The 25483-nt window shown below is 48.5% G+C and overlaps 1 protein-coding gene across 1 annotated transcript in view; it reads right to left on the reverse strand.

Annotated features, from left to right (window-relative positions):
• Window positions 1–23691, reverse strand: part of CD2H10orf90 (chromosome D2 C10orf90 homolog) — a 259408-nt gene extending 235717 nt beyond the window's left edge. Inside the window, exon 1 of the mRNA XM_053207042.1 lies at window positions 23447–23691. The gene's annotated coding sequence lies outside the window, so the exon portion shown is untranslated. The remainder of the gene's footprint in view (window positions 1–23446) is intronic.
• Window positions 23692–25483: the final 1792 nt, after the last annotated feature.

The following is a 25483-nucleotide window of genomic DNA, read 5'->3' on the forward strand; positions in this document are numbered from 1 at the left end:
GGGGGCTGCTCCAAGGGCAGAGCCAGCAGGGCCAGGCTGGGAGGGGGCCAGAGATAGAGAAGAGCTTACTGGCAGGGCCACCGAAACTGCTGGGCTGGTACTTGCCTAAATCCCTGTGACCTCTGTCTCCTAAGACCAGCGGTTCATGACTGGGGACCATTCTCTCCTTCCTGCTCCTGGGGAACAGGTGGCCATGTGTGGGGACATTTGCAGCTGTCACAATGCGTGACGTGGCATCTGGCGGGTAGAGGCCACGGATACAACTACACCTCCAGCAATGCGCAGAACAGCCCCCGTGACCGCCCCACGTGTCGGCTGTGCTGGGGCTGGGAAAGCCTCCCCGAGACCAGCAAGGAGGACATTTGAACTGTCAACTGCAAAGCGGTACCGTGCTTCTCTGTGGTTTGCACACTGCTGGAGGTGTCTGCCTTCCTAGGATCCCTACTTGGAATCTCAGATCTGCCGACAAAGCTTGCAAAGCTCTTCGTCCTCAGTCACACCATGAACGAAGCGATCTAAGGCCCACGGGGGCCCGAGAAGGGCTGTCGCCGTTCTACCCAGCCAGGCGGTTTTCTCAGAAGTGCTCCTTTGTAGGGGGGAAGATACCCTGAAGAAAACCAATTTAGGAGAAATGAATTGTTCCCTCCTCTTGCAATGAAACTGGAAAGCTGCCATTTGAATAAACAGGGGTCATTACCCTTTGAAAGATGTCTTTCCTTTTGTCTGATTCAAACTAGCCATTTTTCATGTAAAATATAAGCTAACTGGGAAATTACATTTCTACTCCTTTATAATACAGATTAGAAAGATGAAGAAAAATCTGCCATAAACAATAGAAAAAGCCATTAGTCACATGAAGAGTAGCCTGCAGGAGGCCCTAAAATCTGCACACAGCTCCAGCAGCAACTCTCAATCTTGGCTGCACACTGGAATCACCTGAGAAGTTTTGAAAAACTCCCAACGATCAGGCCACGGCCCCGACCAATTACATCAGACACTCTACCATGGTTCGCAACAGTGCGCTCCAGCATCCCCTGGAGACCTTCTTCAAATCCAGGGCCCCACCCCCAGAGTTTCCAAAGTCTGCAGGTCTGGGGGGGGGGGGGGCTAAGAATCTGCATTTCTAACAAGATCCCAGGTGGCACCGTGGCTCCCCCTGGAACCACCCTTTGAGAACCACTGCTCTCACAAAGGACCCAGGTATCCCCAGGTGTGCAGCCAGCCAGCGCTGAGAATCACTGCCAGGCGCCTGCCCAGGGACTGACTTCACCAAGGAGGGGGAAGCGAGGAGGAAGTTAGGTGGGTCCTTACCCAATCAGTGCAAGCCTGAAGATGAGAATCCTTTACCAACAGAACACGAAAAGGGGAAATGGTGACTGTAGAGTGGCCCCACTGGGAGACACCAACTCAACCAAAGATCAAGGTCAACATGGCCAATGATGAGTCATGTTGTGTCAGGTGCCCCCTAATATGATGTGACAAGGAGAGCACATCACCTTTGTGGTGTTTGCACCCCAAACCCGTAACTTCAACCGAATAGGGAGAGAACATCAGAGAAACTCCAGCGAAGGGACATTCCACAATATGAAGGATCATTACTCCTCAAAAGTATCAAGATTGTGAAAGTCAAGGGAAGACTGAGGAAGTGTCACAGATTGGAGGAGGCTGAGACATAAGGGCTCAATGGCACCTGAGATCCTTGATTAGATCCTAGAACAGAAAGGACATTAGTGGAAAATCCAAGGAAACCCAGATAAGCCCATAGTTTGGTTAATAGCATTGGACCAATGCTAACGTCTTAGTTTCAACAAACGTTCTGTGGTTTTATAAGATGGTAACACCAGGCGAAGCTGGGTCAAAGGGACCCTCTACTATCTTTGCAACCCTTCTGTATGCTCAAAAATATTCAAAATAATAAGTTGAAAAATGAGAATCCTAGGACCATACGATTTTGTGACTCATTTCATAATGTGGAATTTATGAATAGATCCATGCAGGAGATTGAGGGAGTTACAGGCACATCATTCCTAACTCAGTCCCCACTGGCTGCTGGTGACATGAACAAGATGGGGGGAGGGGGGCCTCACAGAACTGGGGGAAGTCCATGAGCAAATGTTTTCATTTTAGTTAAAGGTACTTGACTATCAGGGAAAGTGATTACCAGGATGTAGGATTCTGAAAATACTGAGAAAAGAATGTGGGAGTGGCACAATTTGTGGAATTCAGACATAGTGCAGAAAGCTGTGCACTCCTGAGTGGGTGCCTCAGTTTACCCAGCCACACAATCAGGGCCTGAGACAAGATGTCCTTGAAGGTCCTTTCTCCTCTCAAGTTCACCAATTCACATGTATGTGGGGATTTTTTAATAACCAGCTTTTTCAGAAAGTGAGGCATGCCTATTTCAAACACCCTGGGAAATTTGAAGGAACATCTTGTGGTTATCTTTAAGTGACACTATTGGTGATTTAAGTTTCTTCTTTTTTTATTTTTTTTTAATTTTTAAAAAATACTTATTTATTTGTGAGAGACAGAGGGAACAGGGGAGAGGCAGAGAGAGAGGGAGACGCAGAATCTGAAGCAGGCTCCAGGGTCCGAGCTGTCAGCACAGAGCCTGATGAGGGGCTTGAACTCACAAACCGTGAGATCGTGACCTGAGCGGAAGTCAGATGCTTAGCCGACTGAGCCACCCAGGCGCCCCTTAAGTTTCTTCTTTATACTTTCATGTCATTTCCCCAATTTTGTAAAAAGTGACATGTTGTGCTTTTGTAAATCAGGGAAAAACAAACGAAAACACACAAACAAATATAAGAATATCAGTGTTTTCAAGACCCACCGAAAACAAATCACATATGAGAAGGCCACTGATGATTTGGAAATGCTAATGACGCTCTTGGCTGGGAGATATCACAAGTTGATAAAATGCGTGAATATGAACGCCTGAAGGCTCCACGAGATGCTAAAAGAAATGAGTTTATTCTGTTTTCCACAATGCAGAATTGATTTTTCTCTTGCCTTGAAGTCCCAAATTATGCTGTTTTGAATCTATTCCACCCACATGTTGCCAGGCTGTGGATGTGACCAAGAGTTAAAATGCACAACAGTCCCATCGGAATGCAGTGTTTCCGAGTGTTAAATAAAAACTAAACTGAGACCTCCATGCTTGGCCATGATACAGCAACTGCCCTCAGATCCCCCCGTCTTGCTGCGAGGAGCCGTGACAGACTGATATTTGTGGCCCCCAAAAACTCACATGCTGAAGCCACCCCAACGTGATGGTTTTTTGCAGGTGGGGTCTTTAAGAGGGAATTAGGTCTAGATGAGGTCCCGGGAGGAGAGCCTCCGTGGTGGGATCAGAATCCTTATAGGAAGACGAAGGGACAGCAGAGCCTCCTCTGTCCGCGCGTGCAAAGAAGAGGTCACGCGTGAGCACCCCAGTGCCCCTGAAGCCGGGTACGGCCAGCCGCCGCCAGGAGAGGGCGATGAAGGTCTGGAGAGCAAGCAGAGAAGCAGTGGAGGGTGCCGCCTCCGTTATGGGTGGCTATTTGCCAGCAGGGCCAGCAGCCGTGGGGGGCGGAAAGAGCTGGAATAGGGCAGGAAAAGCAAGGAGCAGCCGGCACCCGCCGTGCCTCCCAGCTGCGACTCCTTGCCGTCACCGAGCAGAGACTTCACTTCTCCCTGCTACGGTCACCTGCAGAGGCAGATGGGCCCCCGCCCCCAGGTTTGGTTCAGATGTCAAGACTGATGATGCCACATTCACCCCAAGGGGACACGGAAAGCCTGATGACTCATACCACAGAGGTCTCTCTAGGGGAGGTGGCCGACATGGTTTGGGAGAACCAGGAAGGGAGCCTGGCCCGGGGCTTGGGATGGGGCCAACCTGAGGGTTCCTGAGCACAGGCAAGGGCTTTTGTGGCTCTGATCTCCCACCAGCACCACGAGGAGGGAGCACCTGACTTTCTCATCAGCTCTCCCTGACGTGGAGCAGAGGGTGAGGCAGGGGCGAGGCTCAGAAACTGCCAGCGGTCAAATATCAAAACACGGAGTTAGCTTCCTCGTCGCCACCTTCCGGTCTCGCGCGAATGTTCCTCGACCAACCCTGACTTAGGATCACGCGGGAGAGTGTGGAAAGCCACGCCCAGCTAACACCATGCAGCAGCACCAGCAACATCACGTGGCATCTTTAGGATTCACTAGACCCAATTTTGTGAGATGAGCAACATTTCTGTGGCCCGCGAAACTAAAACCCGCCCTGGCGAAGAGGATGACAGGGACGGGGAGAACAGTATCCTGGGGCGTGGCTCTTGAAACGCGAGCTCTTCCTTTCATCTCCCACACAGAATTCTACGGTCCGCTTCCTGGCTGGGAGACACTCTGGCCTCTCCCCTCTCTGCTTCTTGCAAGGAGCCCCGTTTTCGGTAACCGAGATTTGTGGGGGATGCCGGAAAGAGAGGACGAGGCAGCCCATCCACGCCTCAAGCTTTTCCAAATTTTACTCCCACATCAAGTCAAGCTGACCGGGGACCTGCACACCTGGCCATTGTCTGGGCCCCTGCAGTGGATTAAAAATGGCCACATATTTGTTGCTAGTTCTCCCGTCAAGAGGGGAAGTCAAATTCCCGTTCCCTTGGAACTGGGCTGGCCTTAGGATCTGTTTTGACAAATAGGACGTGATGGAAGTGACCTTATCTAACTTCCGAGGCTGGGCTTTGAGCGGTCCCCACATTCCAAGATGTCTCCAGCTTTCCCTTCCCTCTTAGAATGGTTCTCCTGGGAGCCAGCTGCCGTGTTATGAGAACCGAGCCATCCTAGCCAAGAGCCCAGCTGAGCCCCCAGCTGACAGCCAGCGCCACCAGCAGCCGCGTGAGGAAGCCACATTGGAGGCTCTGGCCCCAGCCAAGCTCCCGGATGACGCAGCCCCAGTGGACACGACATTGCCACTGCCCAGCTGCACCTGATCAACCCGGAGAGATAACAAATTGTGGTTGTCGTGTCAAGTCATGAAGCTTGGGGTGTCTTTTATTATTTTTTTAATGTTTATTTATTTTTGAGAGAGAGAGAGGCAGAGAGACAAGAACACAAGTGGGGAAGGAGGAGGGGGAGACACACACACACACACACACACACACACACACACACACACAGACTCCGAAGCAGGCTCGAGGCTCCGAGCTGCCAGCACAGAGCCGGACGTAGGGCTCGAAACCATGAACCGTGAGATCATGACCTGAGCTGAAGTCGGACGCTTAACAATCTGAGCCACCCAGGCACCCCAAGTCTGGGGTGTTTTAATGCAGCAAGAGATAAGTGAAACACTCCCACCCCCACCCCCTTCGTGGTATCTCTCACAGAAAGATGCTTTGGTATTCATCATCTGCTCGCGTTAAGGGACGCTGTAGGAAACTGGTGTTCATACAAAGGTCATTATAGTGTCCACGAGCACTTTTTCCCAAGGACAAAGTTTGCAACAACCAACGCTGTTGCTCACGGGGACCCCTGCAACAGAAAATCTTCTCATATGTCAGCCCCAGAAGAGGCTGGGCATCGGCTACAGGTGGTAAATGTCACCTGTATTTATCTTACTGATAGGCTGTGTCACGAACCCTGCTTCTCTCTCTGCTCTGTGGGCCAGGATGCTTGCGGCCAAGTTCATGAACCACCTCAGTCAGCAATGAACTAACTCTCTAGCTTCATGCTTCTCCTACTTACAATGTCCCCTTGTATTTCCCGCAACTACTGATTCCAACATCATGCATTACTTGCGTTTCTGGAAGTTACATCAAATCCTCTGCGGACTGAAGCAAAATATGAATCATATGGGCAGAGCACAGGTAAGTAAACATCACAACGTACACTTCTAAATTTGCCATTCTGCATTTTTCTGTAGATATCATAAGGTGGCATTAAAATAAGACTGTAAAATAAAAACGAATCGTTGTCTTGTCCAGCCTGAGGGGCAGAAAAAGCAATTCCACGATTCTCTTTGCAAACTTGCATCCACGATCATCTTTCTCAAATGCTGACATGTTACTCCTCAGCTTAAGAACCTTCGGTGATGATAAGACACAGTGGAACGAGGGCCCCCAACCATGTTCACACTGGGGTCCCCAGCACCTGTGACTATGTTAAGGTCCATGGCAGAGGGAGTTAAAGCTGCTGACGGAATCAGTGTTGCTCGTCAGCTAATCTTAAAACAGGGAAGTTGTCCTGGATTATCAGGTGCACCCAACATAATCACAACAGTCCTTAAAAGTGGAAGAAAGGATGAGAGAAGCAGTCCGAAGAAGACCCACCGCTCCTGCTGGCTTTGAACATGGCGGAAGGTGTCAGGAGGCTAGGAACGCAGGGCAGCCTCTAGAAGCTGGGAGAAGAAACAGACCCTCCCCTGGGGCCTCCAGAAGGCATGCAGCAGCCCTGTGCACACCTGATTTCAGCCCAGTGAAACCCATTCTGGATTCCGACATCTAGAACTCATAAGATAATAAAACCGTATTGCTTAAGCCACCAAAGTGCTGGTAACTCGTTATGGAGGTCCTTGAAAAGGAATACACAGGCTGAGGAACATTGCCTAGGAATGTGGCCACGGTTGGCCCAACTTTTCCATCTCGTCTCCAGCATCCAAGCCCTTCCATCTCCAACCCTCCCCCACCCCGCTTCCCACCTCCCTCTCCCCAGGCAACATCCCCTCGCCCACAGGGCCTGGAGTACTCACGATTCAGGCACCGGCACTCCTCCTCCAACCCGTCCACCTGCTGATCTCCCACGCATCAATCAAGGTCCAGCTCAATGGTCACCTCCTCCCTAGGGCCCCCCTTGATTCCACTCCTGTCCCCCACTGCTCTACAACACACAGAAAGGGCCCCTGACTGAAAACACTCATGCGTTGCGTTGTCCCTTCAGCACAGGTTTGTTTTCCTACAGCCCTTTCCAGAACCGACGCCTTGAAGGCAAAGACAGCGTCTTGGCCACCTTTGCCTCCCCAGGGCCCAGCTCTTAGCAAATGCTGTCCTAATAGCATGGAATTGGACACAACCACACTGACACAACCGCATCGCCCACACCAGCAGATCCTTCACCATCTGTAAAAATTCTGTGTCAACAAATTGGAGGCAGCATGGGGTCAAGAGGCTGGCTCTGCCACCGGGTTCCCTGGACTCCCTCCAGCTCTGCTGCCACCAGCCGCCTGACCGCGGGCAGGTTCCTGGAGGTCTCTGGGCCTCCCTTTCCTGACCTATACATCCCGGAGCAGGGTAGCAAGTGTCTACATTTCAGAGATGCCAGGACAAAATGTAAGCCTACTCACCCGATAAATGCTATATATTATTTATTCGTTACCCATGAAAAGAAGCCTCCACGTTTACTGAAGCCCAAAATGACGGCCAAAATGACGGAGTTGCAGCCTTTGCCAGGAATGGAGAACAACGCGTTTGCACCCTACAGGCCCGCCTGGCTGCTTGCCCAAGTGCAAGGGCCCTGACTAGGCTCTCACCTCCCCCATCCCACCTTCCGGCCTCCATAGCCCCTTGTGTCTGGACGCAGTTCCCCTCGACGTGGGCATCCCTGGGACATGATCCTTCTGATCAGAGAGGAGCCCTCACGTTGCTCTTGGAATCAAAGAGCTTGAAGGGCACGCTGGGTCCGAGACGAAGTTTGCAGAAAATGCCCAGGGAGATGGTCTGGCTTGCACTCTGAGCCCACTCAGCCCCTGAGATTCTGCCCCTGTGGGAACGAGCTCCTGGAGCATCCTGATGCCTGCATCCAGGGAGCACCTTAGGAGATGCCCTGGATCAGGATCCTTAAGTCCTTTCTCGCCGAGTGTCTTGACAGAAGTCGTACAGGAGGGCTGCACGCGTCCTGACTAAACGCCGAAGGATTTCTGGGTAACGCTCACACATGCAGAGGACGGCAGGGGTGTTTGCCTGCCTGTGCCCTTCCCCTCCTGCTGCAGGAACAGCTGCACTTGGCCTTCGGGCAGCCCTCCAACGTAGGGTGCAGCGACGGTGGGATTGCCGGTCGAGGCCCCCAGCCCCACCACCCTGCAGCTAGCTCTGGGTGTCCTTGCAGAAACCACCCATTCGCTTCTGCTCTCCAGTCGGACACGACAGCCCCTCTGAGGTGGGATCTTCAGCCTTTCAATTGTCTGGGAGCCACCCTGCCCCCTTCCAGCAAATTCCTTTCTTGGTTTTATGCCAGCTGATGTTAGTTTCTGTTGCTTGCAAACAGACACCTGAACCACTGCTCTGGCTGTGACCTGGTCCCCACCTCAGGCACCACGGGCAAGAGCGTGACAGGTGTTTCCTAGTAAGGGCTGCCTCCAAAACAGGAACGGAAGAAAGACACCTGCGTCACGTTCTAGGTTTCTACAATAACAGCTATCGATATTCATGCTGCTTCCAGATGATTTAACATGAAAAGAGCAGCCCTCGAAGGCAAAGACCTGCCCCTCGTGAGCAGCATTTTAAGAGGATGAAAAGCACCCAGAGAGCCCAAGTGAGGACGACAGGCACTGTGACACGCAGCTCGACCAGCAATAAGAGAAACCCAAGGAAACAAAGGGCAGCTTTCTGGGCCAGCTCTTCAGCAGGCACGGGGCACATTAGAGACCACAGGACCTTTGCAGCATTGTTCAGCAGGTTGATGCCCGCTTGGCGACTGCAGGACGGGACCCCGGATGGAGGAGACACCCAGGCTGGAGACCCCAGGGAAGAGCTACCCTTGCTCCCAGGAAGGGATGGGCCTCTGCAACTCTGTGGGAAAGGGTGGAGGAGGGTGACCATCCTCAGAGTCACCCATGCAACTCAGAGAGTCTGATGGAGTGCAAGGTGGCCTTTTGTGGACCAAGTTGAGGGGAACGATGATTTGTTCCTTGGGAAGATCCTTCCTGAGGTCCTCGTGCCTGCTTGACAGTATCCTGAGACCTGGGGGTCCAACTGTGCACCTGCCCATCACACCCCCTAGGTTAGCTATAATTTTTTTGAGCATGTGGATAGTAAGGGCAGATGGGGATGTTGAGGATAGAACCCTTGTCTACTGCTGACAGGAATGGTAAGACAGTGCGGCCGCTGCAGACAACAGTCTGAGGATTCCTCCAAAAGCTAGACACAAAATCACCCTCGGCCACAGCAATTCTGCTCCAGCGTCTATACCCAAAGGAACTGAAACAGGAGCTCAAACACAAACCTGTACACGAACAAGCACTAATCACCAGAGCCAAAAGGTGGAAACACTCCAGATGCCCACGAGCAGATGAATAGATAAATAAAACATATTCCTACAATGGAATATTATTTGGCCATAAAAAAGAAATAAAATACTAATGCAGGCAGCAACAACATGGGTGAATCCTGGTAAAGTGCTAAGTGAAAGAAGCCAGTCACGGACGGCCACACAGTGTATGACTCCATTTATACGAAATGTCTAGAATACGCAAACGCATAGGGATGCTTGGGTGGCTCAATCGGTTGAGCATCCGACTTTGACTCAGGTCATGATCTCACACTCATGGGTTCGAGCCCCACGTTGGGCTCTGTGCTGACAGCTCGGAGCCTGGAGCCCGCTTCGGATCCTGTGTCTCCCCATCTCTCAGCCCTTCCCCTGCTCATGCTCTGTCTCTCTCTGTCTCTCAATGATAAATAAATGTTAAAAAAAAAAACAGATCCCTACCAGCCAGAGTTTATGGTTTAAGGAGAGCAACAAAAGAGAAGCTAGCGATGACGACCTATGTGATAAAGGCATCAGAGGGGGAAGGTCAGATACTATGGCCACAGAAAAGGGGTTTTGGAATGTGGATGAGGAGAGGGTGCCAATATGGAAGGCTTCCTGGAGGCAGTGATATCTCTACTGGGAAAGGACATGTTGGCATTAGCCAGACCTGGACTTGGGGATACAGGGTGGAGGTGTGAGAGGCCTGTGGGCATAGAGGGTGGGGAGATCCCAGCAGGTGCAGAGGCCCAGGAGCACAAGAGTCTTGCCATCTTTGAGGGGGTTGGAAGGGCAGAGGGTGAAGTGGGGAATGGTGAGGAATGAGTCTGGGGAACAGAGGCCAGGCAGAGCACAGCTCTCAGGGCGTAAATGCCCTCTAGAAGGGATTATACGTGTCCACATTTGGCCATCCTGTCCCCGCCAACCTTGAAGCAGAGAACGAGGGGGGGGGGGACCTGCTGACTCCATCTTCAGCAAGAGCCCAGAAGAAAGGTGTGCAGAAACCCAGAGAACATTCTGATCTTCCCAGTACCTCTGTACCTCCCATCGACACCCGCCCACCTCCTGTCCCCATGCCTGGGCCCTCGTCTGAGGGGACAGAAGGCAGAAACAGGAGTAGTGGAGCCCTGTCCAAGGAGCAAATTACAAGGACATTCAAACCTTGGTTGATGCTGACTCTCCTAGGATACCATCCCTGCTTTAGAGAGAAAGAAACTGAGGCTTGGGGATGTTACACAGTTTTCTCAGAGCGGATGGTGCGGGGACAAACCCAAACAGTCTGATCTCAGTCCTGTGCCTAACTCCACGGCCAGTGGGCAAGGGGGACGGGAGACAAGACAGCCTCAGAAGTGGACAGTGTCTGGGACCGAGCGGGCACCTGGGACTTCCCGTGTGTTCTTCCTAAGGGCCTCTGCTCTGTGCTCAGTCTATCCCTGTTATCACCACCCCAGACTCACAGAGCAGATGGCAGAGACCCTCCCCTTTGATCCCACCCCTCCAGAAATCATCCAGAACCAGTCAAAATTCCAACTTCCCCTGTGCCACCTGCCGGCTGCCTCACCCGGCCAACGTTCAGCGTCTGGCAGGGCCTGGCCCACGGCGGTCATCTCCCCTCCTCTCCCTCAAGCTCCCGCCAGGCTGGCCCACCCCTGTGCCTGCTGGCAGGCCTGTCTCTCCACGCACTTGTCAAGGGAGTGCACCCTCCCCCCACCCCCAGAGTCCCAGGGCGCTGGAGTGAAGGCCCTTGCTTCTGGGATCAGGCAGGAATTTTCCAGGTCCCCCATGATTTCCTGCTGCTCTGGGCACAATCTGCTTAGTTAAAAGCAGCCAAACTACTCCACTTTGCAAGAATCTGCTGCTGTTGGGATCCCTGAGACAACGCATTCTGCATCACTGTTCCCGGGCATCATACCGGATGGCCTCAAAATGTTAACAGTTTCTGAAGGTCACGGAGAACTTCCCTCTCTCCTGCCTGAGGCAACGCCTGACCTCCTCTGCCTCCCCACAGACAGACACTCTGGGCTCAGCCTGGATGCGTTATCTTTATAAGACAGGAGATTGTTGTGAATCTGCAGAGGTGGGAATGGAGTCAAAATAATGAGAGCTGCCATCATGCCATAATTATTTAATTAGAGAAACTGAAAGTTAAGAACCTTTATCTAACACTTGAAAACAAGAACCAGAAATCCACCCCCAAGTATCAGGCAACTCAGATCCCCACGCTCGTGGGAGGGGCTCCAGCTGCCCTGACCGCCCCGTGCTTCTGGAACAAAGCACCTCCGTCCCCTTGCACGCGCTGTTCTTTCCTCCAATTCTCCACCTCCACCAGCCGCCGGATCCGGCTGGGAAAATTCCATTCAATTACCAAGGGCCAGCCCAAACGGCCTCTCCGCTAGGAAGCCTACTTGGGTTTCCCCTAGCGGAACTGGTGGTTCCCTCCCCCGAGCTGCCTCAGGACCATGAACACGTCCTGTTACCACGTTTCCTGAGCTTTCTTATTGCCAGCTACCTCTCCGGCTCCCCATGAAAGTAAGCCCTTTTTGGGATGAGCACCGGGTGTTGTATGGAAACCGATATGACATTAAATTTCATATTAAAAAAATTAAATTGAAGGAAGGGAGGGAGGGAGGGAGGGAAAGAAAGCCCTTTTGCAGCAGAGACCTGTTTATCTTTCACTTCTCCTGCTCCCCGGGCACAGCCTAGGAGAAGGTCCCACGCATGACTCTTGGGGCGAACAAAGCCAGGTCTCCTGAAAAAGAGAGCAAAGATCTTCCGGCTCCTAAGGAAGCAATTTTGGAGCCAAACACTGAGCCCAACTGTGTAATTCTAGTTCAAAGCTCTGGCTTGACTGTCCTAGGCAGAACGGCCAGACTTGCTGGGGAAGGCTGAGGAGTGCCACGGGACTAGCTAAGCAGGGGCAAAGCAGGTTCCCGTCTGTAAGGAGCTTCCGTTCCCTTGGACGTCAGGCAGGAAAACACACGTGAGAATTTCCGCAAGAGAAAAAGCGGCCACGTGCGCCAGGTCCCACGTAAGACACAAGGATAGAGAAGTAACAGCCACGCCCTTACCCAGATGTTATCATCAAAGCCGGGTTACAAGAATGACATGATCCCCAGAACCAAACTTTTCAAGCGACAAACTCGGGCACTGCGTGAAGGTAAGACTGGTTTGTTTGGTTTTTTTTTTCACACTTGAACTGAATTTCTAAAATTCTATTCACCAGCGGCGGGAACTTGACTTCAGATCACGCAGGGTAAGCCCAGCCCACGAAGGCTCCTCCTTCTCCCTGCTTTGTAGGGTAGGCTCTAAATTGGGGGAGGGGAGCTTATCTTGTGTCCAGCAGAGAAGTAGGGAGAGATCCCTGGTGGCATGTGTCTGACTGTGAGGGTAGGGCTGTGAGCGAGGATTAAACAAGGGAATGACACAATGGATCTGCGCGCTTTGAAAAATGGCTTTGGCTGCCGTGCGATGACTCGATGGGAACACGGGAGAGGGGAAGAGTTCGGGAATAAGAAAAGGAGCTTACAGACCATTGCAGAAGTCTTGGCAAAAGATAAAAGTAACCTTACGGGGGAGAGAATGAGAAAGAGTCATGCATTCTGAAGTTAAAGCTGACAGGAAATGCTAATGGGTCAGGTCAGGATTCGGCGGTAAAAGGAGAATCAAGAAAGACTCCAAATGATCAACAGGTCTATGAAAAGGTGCTCAGATCACTAACCATCAGGGGAAATGCAAATCACAACCACCTGTTAGAATAATTCTCCTCAAAAAGACCAGAGATGGGGCACCTGGGTGGCTCAGTGGGTTAAACATCTGACTTCGGCTCAGGTATGATCTCACAGCTCGTGAGTTCGAGCCCCACGTCGGGCTCTGTGCTGACGGCTCAGAGCCTGGAGCCTGCTTTGGATTCTGTGTGTCCCTCTCTCTCTCTGTCCCTCCCCCGCTCATGCTCTGTCCCTGTCTCTCAAAAATAAATAAACATTTAAAAAATTTAAAAAAAAAAGACCAGAGATAAGAAGGGTTGGCAAGGATGTAGAGAGAAAGGGAGCCTTAATGGGAATGTAAACTGGTTCAGCCACTTCAGAGAAACGTACAGAGGCCCCCCAGAAAATTAAAAAATAGAGCTGCCATATGATCCAACAATTCCATTTCCCGGTATATGTTTAAAGGGAGTGAAAACAAGGTATTGAAAAGCTACCTGCACTCCCATGTTCCCTGCAGCATTCGTCACAATAGCCAAGATACAGAAACAACCTAAGCACCTGACAATGGATGAACAGATAAAGAAGAGTGAGACACACACACGGGCACACGAACTGTGGAATATTATTCAGCCACGAGAAAGACCAAAATCCTGCGATCGCAAAACATGGATGAAACATGAGGGCATTACGCAAGTAAAATAAGCCAGACAAAGAACGACAAAGGATGCATGTTATCACATATATGGGGAATCACAAAAACAGTAGAAACAGTGGTCACCAGGGGCTGGGAAGAGGGGGAGGTGGGAGAATTTGTCTAAGGATACAACTTGCAACTAGAAGATGAATTGGCTTGAGATTTAATGTACAACATAATGATTAGAGTCAACACTACACTACGCTATACTTCCAAGTTCCTAAGAGACCCGATCTCAAATGTGCCCATCACAAAAAAGAAGTGACAATTATGTGACGTGACAGAGGTATTAGCTACTGATACGGGAGGAATCATACTGTAATATGTAAGTGTATCAAATCGACGGGTTGTACACCTTAAACTTACACAATGTTACATGTTAATTATATCTTTAAAAAAAAAAAAAAAAAGAGGGGCGCCTGGGCAGCTCAGTCGATTAAGTGTCCTGTCTGACTTCGGCTCAGAGCGTGATCTCACGGTTCGTGGGTTCGAGCCCCGCGTCGGGCTCTGTGCTGACAGCTCAGAGCCTGGAAGCCTGCTTCCGATTCTGTGTCTCCCTCGCTCTCTGCCCCTCCCTCGCTCACACTCTGTCTCTCTGTCTCTCAAAAATAAATAAACGTTTAAAAATTTTTAAAAAGAACAACTGGTGTCCTAGATGAGCTCTACAGGTAAGAGAATACGGTCCGATGAACTCACATGGAGATTTTCAGAACCTGGCAAGCTGGTGCACATCTGGGGAACCTCTTCAGGCTTATTCTTCACCTACGAAGTCAAGGGCCTCTTTCTTCTGCGGAATGCAGGCGAGGCCTCTTCCAGAGAGAAAGGGAGAAACTTTCTCTTTATGAAAAGTCTTTCCACATGCTTCTCACAAGCCATCGGGGCAGTTAAAAATGATGTCACCCAACCACCCTTCAATTCAAAGTCTCAGCAGCAGGAAGGGGTCACCCACGTGCACCCAGCAGGGGTAAGGTGCCTGCAGGGGTAAGGTGCTTGGGACAGAAGTCAGGGCTCCTTCAATGCCACAGGCATTTTAAAAAATCATTCATGGAACACCTGGGTGGCTCAGTTGGTTGAGCATGTGACTCTTGATTTTGGCTCAGGTCATGATCCCAGGGTGGTGGGATCAAGTCCCACACCGGGCTCCACACTGAGCGTGGAGACTGCTTAAGATTCTCTCTCTCTCTCTCTCTCTCTCTCTCTCTGTCTCTGTCTCTCTCCCTCTGTCCCTCACCCCCCTGGCACACACACACCCTCTCTCTCTCAAAAATAAAATAAAATAAAAAATAAAATACAGTAAAATAAAAGATTCACAAAATGTTTCTCAAAGAAATGTCATCTGCCCTCTCCTTGCCCATGTCCTTCCATCCTTGCTTTTTGCTTTAGCCTCTGGTTCTAGTCCGCTTTTCCAACAGTGAAATACTTGGCCCCAATATCCACTGAACTATCTAATTTTCTTGTTTTTCTTTACAGCTCCTGCACTGGGTTGAACAGGATCCCCCTTCCCCCCCCCCCATTCATGTCCTTCCTGGAACCTCAGAATGCGAGCTTCTTTGGAAATAGGGCTGTTGCAGATACAATTAGTTAAGGTAGGATCATACTGGAGTAAGTTGGACGCTTAATCCGATAGGACTGATGTCCTTACAAGAAGAGAAGAGTCACAGACACAAACACACAGAAGGCTGCCACGGAAAGAGGGAGGTAGAGATTGGAATGATGTATCTACAAGCCAATGAAACCCAAGGGTCTCCAGCAACCACCAGAAGCTGGGAGGAGCAAAGAAAGATCCTTCCTTTGAGCATTTGGAGAGTGCATGGCCCTCCTGTCACCTTGATTTCAGACTTCTGACCCTAGAAATGTGAGAGAATAAATTTCTGTTGTCTTAACCCACGCTGATTGTGGCAATTGGTCGTGGCAGCCTAGGAAACTAATATCAAATGGCCGAACGAATGACAAGGTCTCATTCATTCATTCATTCATTCATTCACAGTCCTTACCTAAGAAGCTCACAAGCCTGAGGGTAAAACAGGCATTTAGGAAATAAATACACACTGGGAAATCTAGTTAATTCCCATCATAATGAGCACAAGGAAAAAAAAGCACAAGGTTTCGCACAACTACGAACAGGGACACCTGAGATATTTGCTGACTTCCGCGTTAAATATCAGGCATCGAGTACCTCCCCCGCTCCTTTGAGGCTATCCAAACCCAAGCATGTGCTTGCTTCCTTTAGGGCCATTTCTGAAGCATGAGTGAATGGCACAGTAGCAAAAAGCAGACATTCTAAACTTTCTGTATCTTAGACTGCAACATTCACTCTATCAAAAAACTGAGAATTCCCACAATGAGGCTACTGGCACGAAAACCACAGCGATCCACTACATCTGGAAGCAGGGGAAACGATAATATTATGGAGGGAAATTCCCCCTGGAAGTCTCCTTGCCCCGCTCCCCCCCCCCCCCCCCCGCCTCCCCAGACATAAGCACGGCTAACAACTGCTGGGTATCTCTCTACTTGGCACTTGGAAACCTCAATCTCTACATATGGAAATACACAGAATTCTTTCTTACATAAACACTGTATTGTTTGCCTACAAGGTGCCTTTTCTTTTCCTCTCCACCATATGCCTGCGAGACCTTCCCCCGTCGGTAGATATGGGATAAGACCCAAGAAGCAACCTCATGGTCACAGGTGGTGCATATCTTAATTCTGAAAGACCATGGCAACTTGACCTCCCAAAATCCCAAAGGACAGAAGTAACAAAACAGCACTGAACTCTGGCAAGCCGCTCAAACTTCCCGTGCCTCAGTTTGCTGACTTGTTAAAGGGTACTTAGTAAGCCATCCCCTGCCCACCTCCGAGGATGCTGGTGAGAATCAACTCAGACCGAGTGAGGGTCCACACTGCAAACAACAGGGCAGGGAGCCCAAGGCTGGGGATTAACACAACAAGGGACTTCAAAGGAAGCAGAGCCGAGAGCTGCAGCCCGCTTTCTCCCACTGCCTGCCTTTGAAAGTCACAGGGCCATTTGTCACTGGTACTGTTAAATGAGCACCAACCAATCCTCCTCAACTGCAGAAAGCAGGAGAGAGATCGTAGGCTCAGCCAGGCATACAAATTACAGGGCTTCCTTAATATATTCAGAGCATGTACACTTGGCATTAATTTAAAATCATTCATTGCTCTTCTTATCAGGGTAAAGGACATTGGTGCATTTTAGTGTTATCTTGAAGTTAATTTGAGGCTTTAAATATTTAAGTGTTTGATAGCTTGTAGGCTGGAAGGATGAAACACAGAGAACCACAGATTGTATTTATTTATCTGCAGGTGAGATACAGGACACTTTCCCTTCTTGAAAGAACACTGACTTTTTTAAATGTCTTTTTAAAAATTCATTTTCAGGCTATTGATTTGTTCAGCATGAAGATGCTCGATCCAAGAGGTAAAGAAATAATTTTTGAATAGCTTCTCATTCCACAGAATATTTGGGTTGGAATACTCAGTGATCTACACAAGTGGGCAAGGATGTACATTTGTAACATGAGCTGTTGGCATCTGAGAACCCAGCCCCGGGACTTCTGTCCCTTCGGCAGAGCATCACCCACCACAGCATTACCGTCACGAAAACAGAGTGCACCAGGGAGCCGCTCCTTCTGTTAGAAGGCATATCTTCCACTGTTTCCTAGGATGAGTGGTGATTTGAACAAAACACTCGCCACTTCCCAGTCAGGTACCCTTTGCACGACTCATTCATTCATTCATTCATTCACTCACTCGCGAAGTCTACAACCAACAGCTGACAGCACAGCCTGGTGGATAAAATCTCCCCACCCAGGTTCAATCCCAGCTCTGCTCCTCACCAGCTGTTTGACCTTGGGCAAGCCTCTCCTCCACTCACAGCAAAATAGGGATTTCTAAAAAGCACCTTCTTCACACACTCTTTGAAGACTAATACGATGTACCGAAGCACTGAGCACCCGGCCAGGCACCTGGAAGTGTCCCATGCACCCTGGGCACTGCTGTTAATACTCTGAGCTGAGTGCGAGGTCGAGCAAGGCGCCAGGATGGGGGCTCCAAGAGGAAGAACAAAACTGCACCTACAGCCTGAGGTCCGGGTAACTACTGAAATGTGAGAAAGCCGTGACATCCCTCAGAGGAGTTTCAGAATGTAGACTAGGAGGCAGCACTGGGAGACCCCAACAGCCAAGGCTGCACCGTGTGCAGAGAAGTAACACCAGCCGCTGAGACCCTGGAGGACACATCCCTGAGGTTTCCTGGGAACAGACGTTAAGTTTAGAGGAACTGGAACCAGGGATCCACGGAAGGGAATATGTGGTTTTGAAACGTGAACAGGCACCGTGCGGGACACTTTCACAGATGCTGCCCCATTCCACGGAAAGATCAGTTGGGACCAGAGTGGGTAGCACCATAAAGACCCAGCAAGGCATGAGGGCGTGACTGGGTTAGAAGTGGGACCACTAATGGCTTTTGAGCAAAGCAGGGCAGTGATGGAATCAGAGCTGGGCTCCAGGAAGGGTAATCTGACAGCAGTGTGAATAACAGGTGAGAAAGCAAAAATGGGGAAGCAGGGAGACCAGGTGGGGCCTCACAGGTCGCTCACGGCTACGTGACGAGAATGGGGCTGGTTACATAAATCACAATCTGATGCTCCTCTGTCTGTGGGACCATTTCCAGCAGTCCTCACACATGCTATCCAGGTCTCCATGGATGGGGGTGGGAAGAGACCCATTTGGCTCAAAGGAAAAAAAAAACGTTAGAGCAATTAGACAACAAACAGAAAAATATAAAAAATGCACTTTTGATGGGGCAACCTAACATCAACGAATCAGTTTCAGGAAAACATCGTCACCTGTCCTAATGCTGCTACGATTCGAACTTCATCCGTACTGTGCCCGGACATCGTCAGTGTCTAGAAACGAAACAGTAGGTGCTCAAAGATGCTATGCAATGGTTACGTTCAAGCGAGAGCTAACACAAGCTTGAACCCAGGAAAGGCATGGAGAGGGCAGAACGGTGTGATATCTAAAGATATCAGCAGCACCAGCAGTATGTGGGCAGGCACGGGAGGCTTTGGGGACAGAGAAACAGGGATGTGGTCATGTTTCAGCAGACATGTCTGTGCGCTGACTTCATGCCCGTTCACCACACCGGTGCCTGGGGACAAGGAGATGAACAGTGGATGGTGCAACCAGACCCTAAGGTTGTCAGCATCATGAGCGGAAACATAGGATTCCTCAGGAATCCAAGAGACCTGAGCTTGGAAAGGAAAACAAGGAGCCCCCTCGTGAAGCACCACATTTGTAAAGAGGGTCCAAGCCACATACCTGGGAAGGCAGCAAAGGCTCAGAGTTGGACTCTATGTGTTTGAAGCCCTTACTCACCAGGACTCACTGCTTACACTTAGCATTGACAAAGCGACCGCCATATTGAATCCCAATTTAGGGTACAAGACTATTAACCTGGAAATGCCTATCTTCTCAGCCCAGTAATGGAGCATGAGAAATGGACGGAATTAGACCTGGACAGTGACGTCTTTCTTCTCGGGAAATCAAACTTGTCCTGGGTCCCTGATGATACCCTATTACACACACCATTATCTACACATTCAATCTAAGAGACATTTCTCTTCTATTTTAAGGAATCATGAGAACTCATTATGGAAAAGAAAGAAAAAAGATCAGGCACACTTCATTATGTGTTCTCCCTCAATTAGGTAAGGATCTCAGGGGATTAATATTCAGAATGATGTAGGTCTTTCTTCTGACCTAGATTTTTCTCAATACTAGGCAGGAGATAGCAAGATAAAATCAATGATACACAATAAACAACCACATGCATTACTGCATTTTCAAGTTTCCCCAAGACAATTGTTTTAGCCATAGTAACTTGATCAAAATAAAGAACTTCCCTGTACTGGTTTTTAATGATTTTCTTCCTAGACATGTGATGGGTAGGATAGAAACAGTCTCAAGATTGGTATAACCAGCTTGCTTCTGAAACTAGCAAGTCATTTGATCCCTATTACTCATTCTCTCATCTGCAAAAATGGTTAGAATGATAATCACTTCCCATGCTGTCATGGAGGTTAATAATGTACTCTACAAAATCATTATGACATATTCCAGCAAGAGCAATTATTACTTGTATTCATGTGTTAAGTAAAAGAGTTTTAGTTGTATAAATGTATTATTAAAAATAATTGTCTTAAGCTTGTTGTAACTACTAATTACACACATTTTCCTGAAATTCCTGCTAAACAACCTGCTTATTAAAAAAAAAATCCAACATGCAAATCATATTTATTTTCCTAAATGGCCTTAGCCAATCATTATTACCACTGCTCCCAAAATTTTGTAAGTGCCTCCATCCATTGTAGGAACATCCCGGATATGAAGCTCACATTTACCACATTCCTGGTCAATTTTTAAGTATTTTATACTCTTTGGTGGGAAAGAATACATAAATAAAATGGAAAAGCAAGAACCTATCCAGCAAAAGCACAGATGTCTACTCACGAACAAAGTCTCCCTGGGTTAAGCTGAAGCTGGTCTAAGAACTCGGATTCTAAGGAAGTGGGTTTTCTTTCATCCTGAGCAAAGGGTTTCCATGCATCCAATTTTGTCTTAAAGGAGAGCAGCCCAACGTAGACAAAGCAGGCAATAAAGCCGAGTGAAGACGTTTGGGACAGTACCATCTCATCAGTACTCAGGGCCAGAAGGACGATGGCCTGAGGATGGGAGGACTTTGGTTTTTTTCCACCACATAACTCCCACTCACTTTTCTGGAGGAATGAGCTTTGTGCCCTGCGGATACCTGCCTCTTTTTCTCCGCCTTAACTCCTCCCACACTTCCTTCCTTCCATCTTGTACTACCCTTCCCGCTTCCAAAATTTATCCTCCAAAATGCCAGTGTTTCAGGGAAGAATTAAGGGTTGGTAGGGAACGGGGGTGGGGGTGGGGGTGGGGGTAGAATTTTGAGTTGTTCCCATCATTCTGACATTTTTATTCATTGTTGTGGATATCTTCAGATTTTATCCATTTTCCCACTGAAGTCCCAGCTTCTACCTGAGTTTCTCTTCTCAAAAGGTTGCCATGCATTTGCATTCAAATTATCTACACCTTAGCAAAATGTTCATCTTTTATAGTGACCCTCTTGTCCTTGGCCTTCATACTAAATGCAGGTGAGGATTAAAATTCACCTCTTTCCGCCACTGCTTTCTTTAATGAGAAAAACAAAATTGGGTTTGAAGTAGATTAAACAACCTGTTCGATGTCATTCGAGGTGAAGCTGAAACATGAGGCATTCACTAGAAACAAATACGTGTTTTTCACCACTTAAATGTCCTCAGGGTTTGAATCATTTAGCCTTTGGTGACACGCTGACCTTGTGACCCTGTCCATCAGACTGGATGCTGAATACTCCAAACTTGCTATTATCTCGTCTCATTCCCACAATCTATAGCACCACACACCATGTGGGGCCTTTGGAAATATCCAGATTCCTAAACTTTAACGTACTTGAGAATCATCTGGGAGGTTTGCTACAAGATGCCCACTCCCCGGTTCTCCCCCAGAAACCCTCTTTCATTAGGCCTGGGGGCAGGAGGTAGCCCCCAGAATCTACTTATTTAACGAGTTCTGTATGTAATGCTGATATGGATGGCCCACAGAAAATACTTAGGAAAATACTGAGTAATGGAGGGAGGCATTTTCTAGTTAGGGGTTCTCTTCACCCACCCTGCATGATCAGTGCCTTAGAAACATTTCATGGGGCCTCTGGGTGGCTCAGTCAGTTGAGCATCTGACTCTTGATATCAGCTCAGGTCATGATCCCAGGGTCATGGGATCGAGCCCTGCATCAGGCTCCATGCTGAGCGTGGAGCCTGCTTAAGATTCTCTCTCTCTCTCTCTCTCTCTCTCTCTCTCTCTCTGCCCCTCTCCCTCACTCGCTCTCTATCAAAAAAAAGTATTTTGGGGGCCGCCTGGGTGGCTCGGTCGGTTGAGCGTCTGACTTCAGCTCAGGTCACGATCTCACACTCCGTGAGTTTGAGCCCCGCATCGGGCTCTGTGCTGACTGCTCAGAGCCTGGAGGCTGTTTCAGATTCTGTGTCTCCCCCTCTCTCTGCCCCTCCCCTGCTCATGCTCTGTCTCAAAAATAAATAAAAACATTTAAAAAAATGTTTAAGTATTTTTTTCAAAAGAAACCTTTCATACTTATGATTGATTTATAAAGAAAACAACCCCAACACAAAGAGAACTCAAGAGCATCAGCTCTTTCCAGGTTTTGAACATTGCTATTATCTTCCTTGCCCCATACGTCATTACACAGGACTTGACGTATTAGATTAATATCATACACATCTATTTATTTCATCCCCATACAAATTCCTTATCAGCACTTCAGAACAGAAGTGAACTAATTTTAGTAAATCACTCATTGTGTGGCTAAACCATAATGTTTGCCTCCTGGTCTGGCTTGAGAACATATGAAGGAGAGTGACAATTAGCAGGTCCAAAGCACATCCAAGGTGAAGCTGAATTTGGGCACCCGTCACATCTACCACTCTGGGGAGGGTGGGGGGTCACGGCTCAAAAGTGGGGAAATTTCGGGTTGGAAAATTTCCCAAGCCGATGTGATCAGCCACTGTCTCAAATATTAAATCAGCAATATAATTTATAATTGTAGAAAAGTGTACTTGAAGTGTATGGAGTTTGACAAATCCTTTGGTTGTGCTTTGTCATTTGTTAGTATCTCCCGAGCACGTTAACGTAATACATTTCTGTTGGGGGCCCAGAGAAACTTGCGCTCAAATCTTTGCTTTGTCGGTGACTCACTGTTGGGACGCCCAAGGCTGTGGGTTCCCATCACTAACCTTTAGATGTCTTCCCCATAGTGGCTCTTGTCCTTGACACGTTTTTAAATGAAACTGATGTCCATGTAGAGTGGTTGGTTGCAACACGGTTACTATAAGAAGAGTGTGCAGTTTTGAAAAGCCCATCAAAGTTGCCTCTAGTCTGAAACTTTCTTGGTGTTGTTGACAGAGGATTTAAGAGGAAAAATTAACCCACCAGCTCCTAAGCTGCTACCTCTCAAGATGGAGATTCACACACACTGAACGGGCTTCTGCTACAGCTGCTTTTTTGTGCACTCTGCCTTTCTCACTGTCTTAACCAAAAGGAATCCCTACTGCTCTCTTTGAATGTCAGGACCACCTTGATCTAGGGCCCCATGAGTTCTTGTCCCTCTTGCGAGAATGACAATCATCCTTTAAACAACATACCAGAAGATCAAAGATCTGTGTAGCACTCCACTAAAACCAGAGTGTCGACTCCTGGGGGCATGAAACACACTTTTCATAATTCCTACTGACAACATTCCAACTAGACGATTTCGTCCTTGTCATCCTGGTGGATTTGCTGTAGGAGAAGCTCCTGAAAGCAGAACGGATGGGCCACCTGCCATCTGCTCAGTGGAGACAACCCCCATTAAGGGTATTGGGCTTGAATGCATTTGCCTGCAAGATGAGTCTCTCAAAGTGGGATTTCACTGAATCAGCATTAATCCCACTTATGTAATCCACTACCGGGGCTTTCTGGAAACAGCGTGATTTAGCAAGCTGTTCTGGGATACGGAATGGGACCCCTGTGTGGGGGGGAACTACTGGTGTCAGCCTCAGCAGTGGCACTTAAGAACCTGTCCCTAATGAACCTTCCACACACTTACTCCTGGGCAGGTTGACAGCTGAGCAGGGTATAGAGGAGATTCACTCGACTACAAGGCACATACCCAAAGCCTACAAGGCACAGAAGTAAAATAAATGAAGAAAGCTGACCTGTTTGGGGCAATAGCAAACTCAGAAGGACAACTCTTATCCAAAAGGATGCCCAGCTATGGAGCTTCATCCAAAGCTCCCAGGCACGGTGACAGCCCTGAGCTGGTATTTCGAAAGAAGCCAGATGTCCGTGTTTTAGGTGAAAGCCACTGCATTTTTCTTAATCAACTTAATGCATGCCTATAGTTGGAAAATCAAAGACTTAAAAACTACAGAGGCAATGAAAAGATTAGTTCCCAGGGGAGAGGAGTGGGAGTTGAACAGGCAGAGCCCAGCGGATTGGCAGGGCAGGGAAGCTACTCTCTATGACATCATAATGGTGGATACATGTCACCACACATTTGTCCAAACCCTTAGAATGCACAACACCAAGAGTGAACCCTAATGTCAACCACGGACTGCAGGTGACTAGGACGGGTCCATGCAGGATCATCAGGTGTTACGTATATACCACCTGGTGGGGGACGTAGATTGTGGAGGAATATGTGAGGGTGGAGGGTATGTAGGAAATCTCTGAACCTTCTGCTCAGATTTGCTGTGAACCTAAAACTATTCTAAAAAAATCAAAAGTGGGGTGCCTGCATGGCTCAGTCGGTTGAGCCTCCGACTCTTGATTTCAGCTCATGACATGATCCCAGGGTCGTGGGATGATCGAGCCCCATGTCGGGCTCCACACTGAGCGTGCAGCCTGCTTAAGATCCTCTCTCCCTCTCTCTTTGCCCCTTCCCCACTTGCACACACTGTCTCTCTCTTTAAAATAAAATCTCTTTTAAAGAATAAAAAATAAATTAAAAAATCAAAAGTAAAGAAAAACTCAAAAAAATCAAAGGCTTATAACAACAGCAGCCCCTGTCGTGGCCCCTGCAACCACCATTCCCATTCCATGACCACCACTTTTAACTATTTCTTCTGGTAGATTCTTCCATATTACTGAAAAGTATGCTTATTCAGCTGTTTTCTAGTTTCATTATTTACTGCATTCACAGAGGTTGAGGATTTTTTTTTTTTTTTTTTTAGCTCTCACAGCACCCAACCTCTCCCCACATGGCCACATCCTTTTTCAGTGATCTCGGTCTCCCCCCATGGCACCCCCAGGCCTCCTCCTGGGCTGGGTTCCCTGTTTTGGGGTTCCATGTTTTTCTCGGTTGTTGTTCTGCTGAAGCATATTTCTGACTGTTTCCTAAAAAGGGTGCTTGAGAGGTAAACTGTTTGAGCCTCACATGCTTGAGATGTCTCTCTTCTACTGTCACACTCAATTGGGAATTTGGCTGGTATAGATTTCTGCCTTGAAAATCATATTCCCTCAGAATTTTGAAGGCATCTCTCCATCATCTTCCCATTTCTAAGACTGTGTTAGATAAATCCGATACTCTCCAATTCATATGCCTTTGGCTGTGTCCCACTTCTCTGTCTCTTCCTGCAAATGTTAGGGTCTTCTTTTCAGGCACGGTGTCCTGACATGTTATGGTGACACAGGCAGATGTTGTTTAGAACACTGGGGCCCAAAACCCCACAATGCCATTTATGAACCATGTGATCCTGGGCACGTAACTTAATAGTGTGTTTCTTAAAACAGGCATGAGTGTCCTTCTTGCAAGGCGGTTGTGCAGATTAATGAGATAATACATCAGAGCCCTCAGAACAGCACTTGGCACATAGTGCAAAATCAATAAATATTGGGTTTTATGACTATTGATAGTATCGTCATCACTCCTGATTCTGCTTTGGTTTTTTAGTAGAGCGGTTCATGTCCTTCAAATCTGTTTCTTGAGTTATATCTTCAGGAATTCCCTCCCTCCATTTTCTCTCTTCTTTTTTCCTGGAATTCCTATGAATCAGATATTGGACTCCTAGCCCCACTCTCTCCTGCCCCCACTCTTACATATTTTCCATTACTTTTTTTAAATTTTTTTTAACATTTATTTTTGAGAGACAGAGTGTGAGTGGAGGAGGGGCAGAGAGAGAGGGAGACAGAATCTGAAGCAGGCTCCAGGCTGTGAGCTGTCAGCACAGAACCCAATGCAGGGCTCGAACCCA

Source organism: Acinonyx jubatus, chromosome D2 (assembly GCF_027475565.1).
Source record: "Acinonyx jubatus isolate Ajub_Pintada_27869175 chromosome D2, VMU_Ajub_asm_v1.0, whole genome shotgun sequence".
Taxonomy (NCBI): Eukaryota; Metazoa; Chordata; class Mammalia; order Carnivora; family Felidae; genus Acinonyx; species Acinonyx jubatus.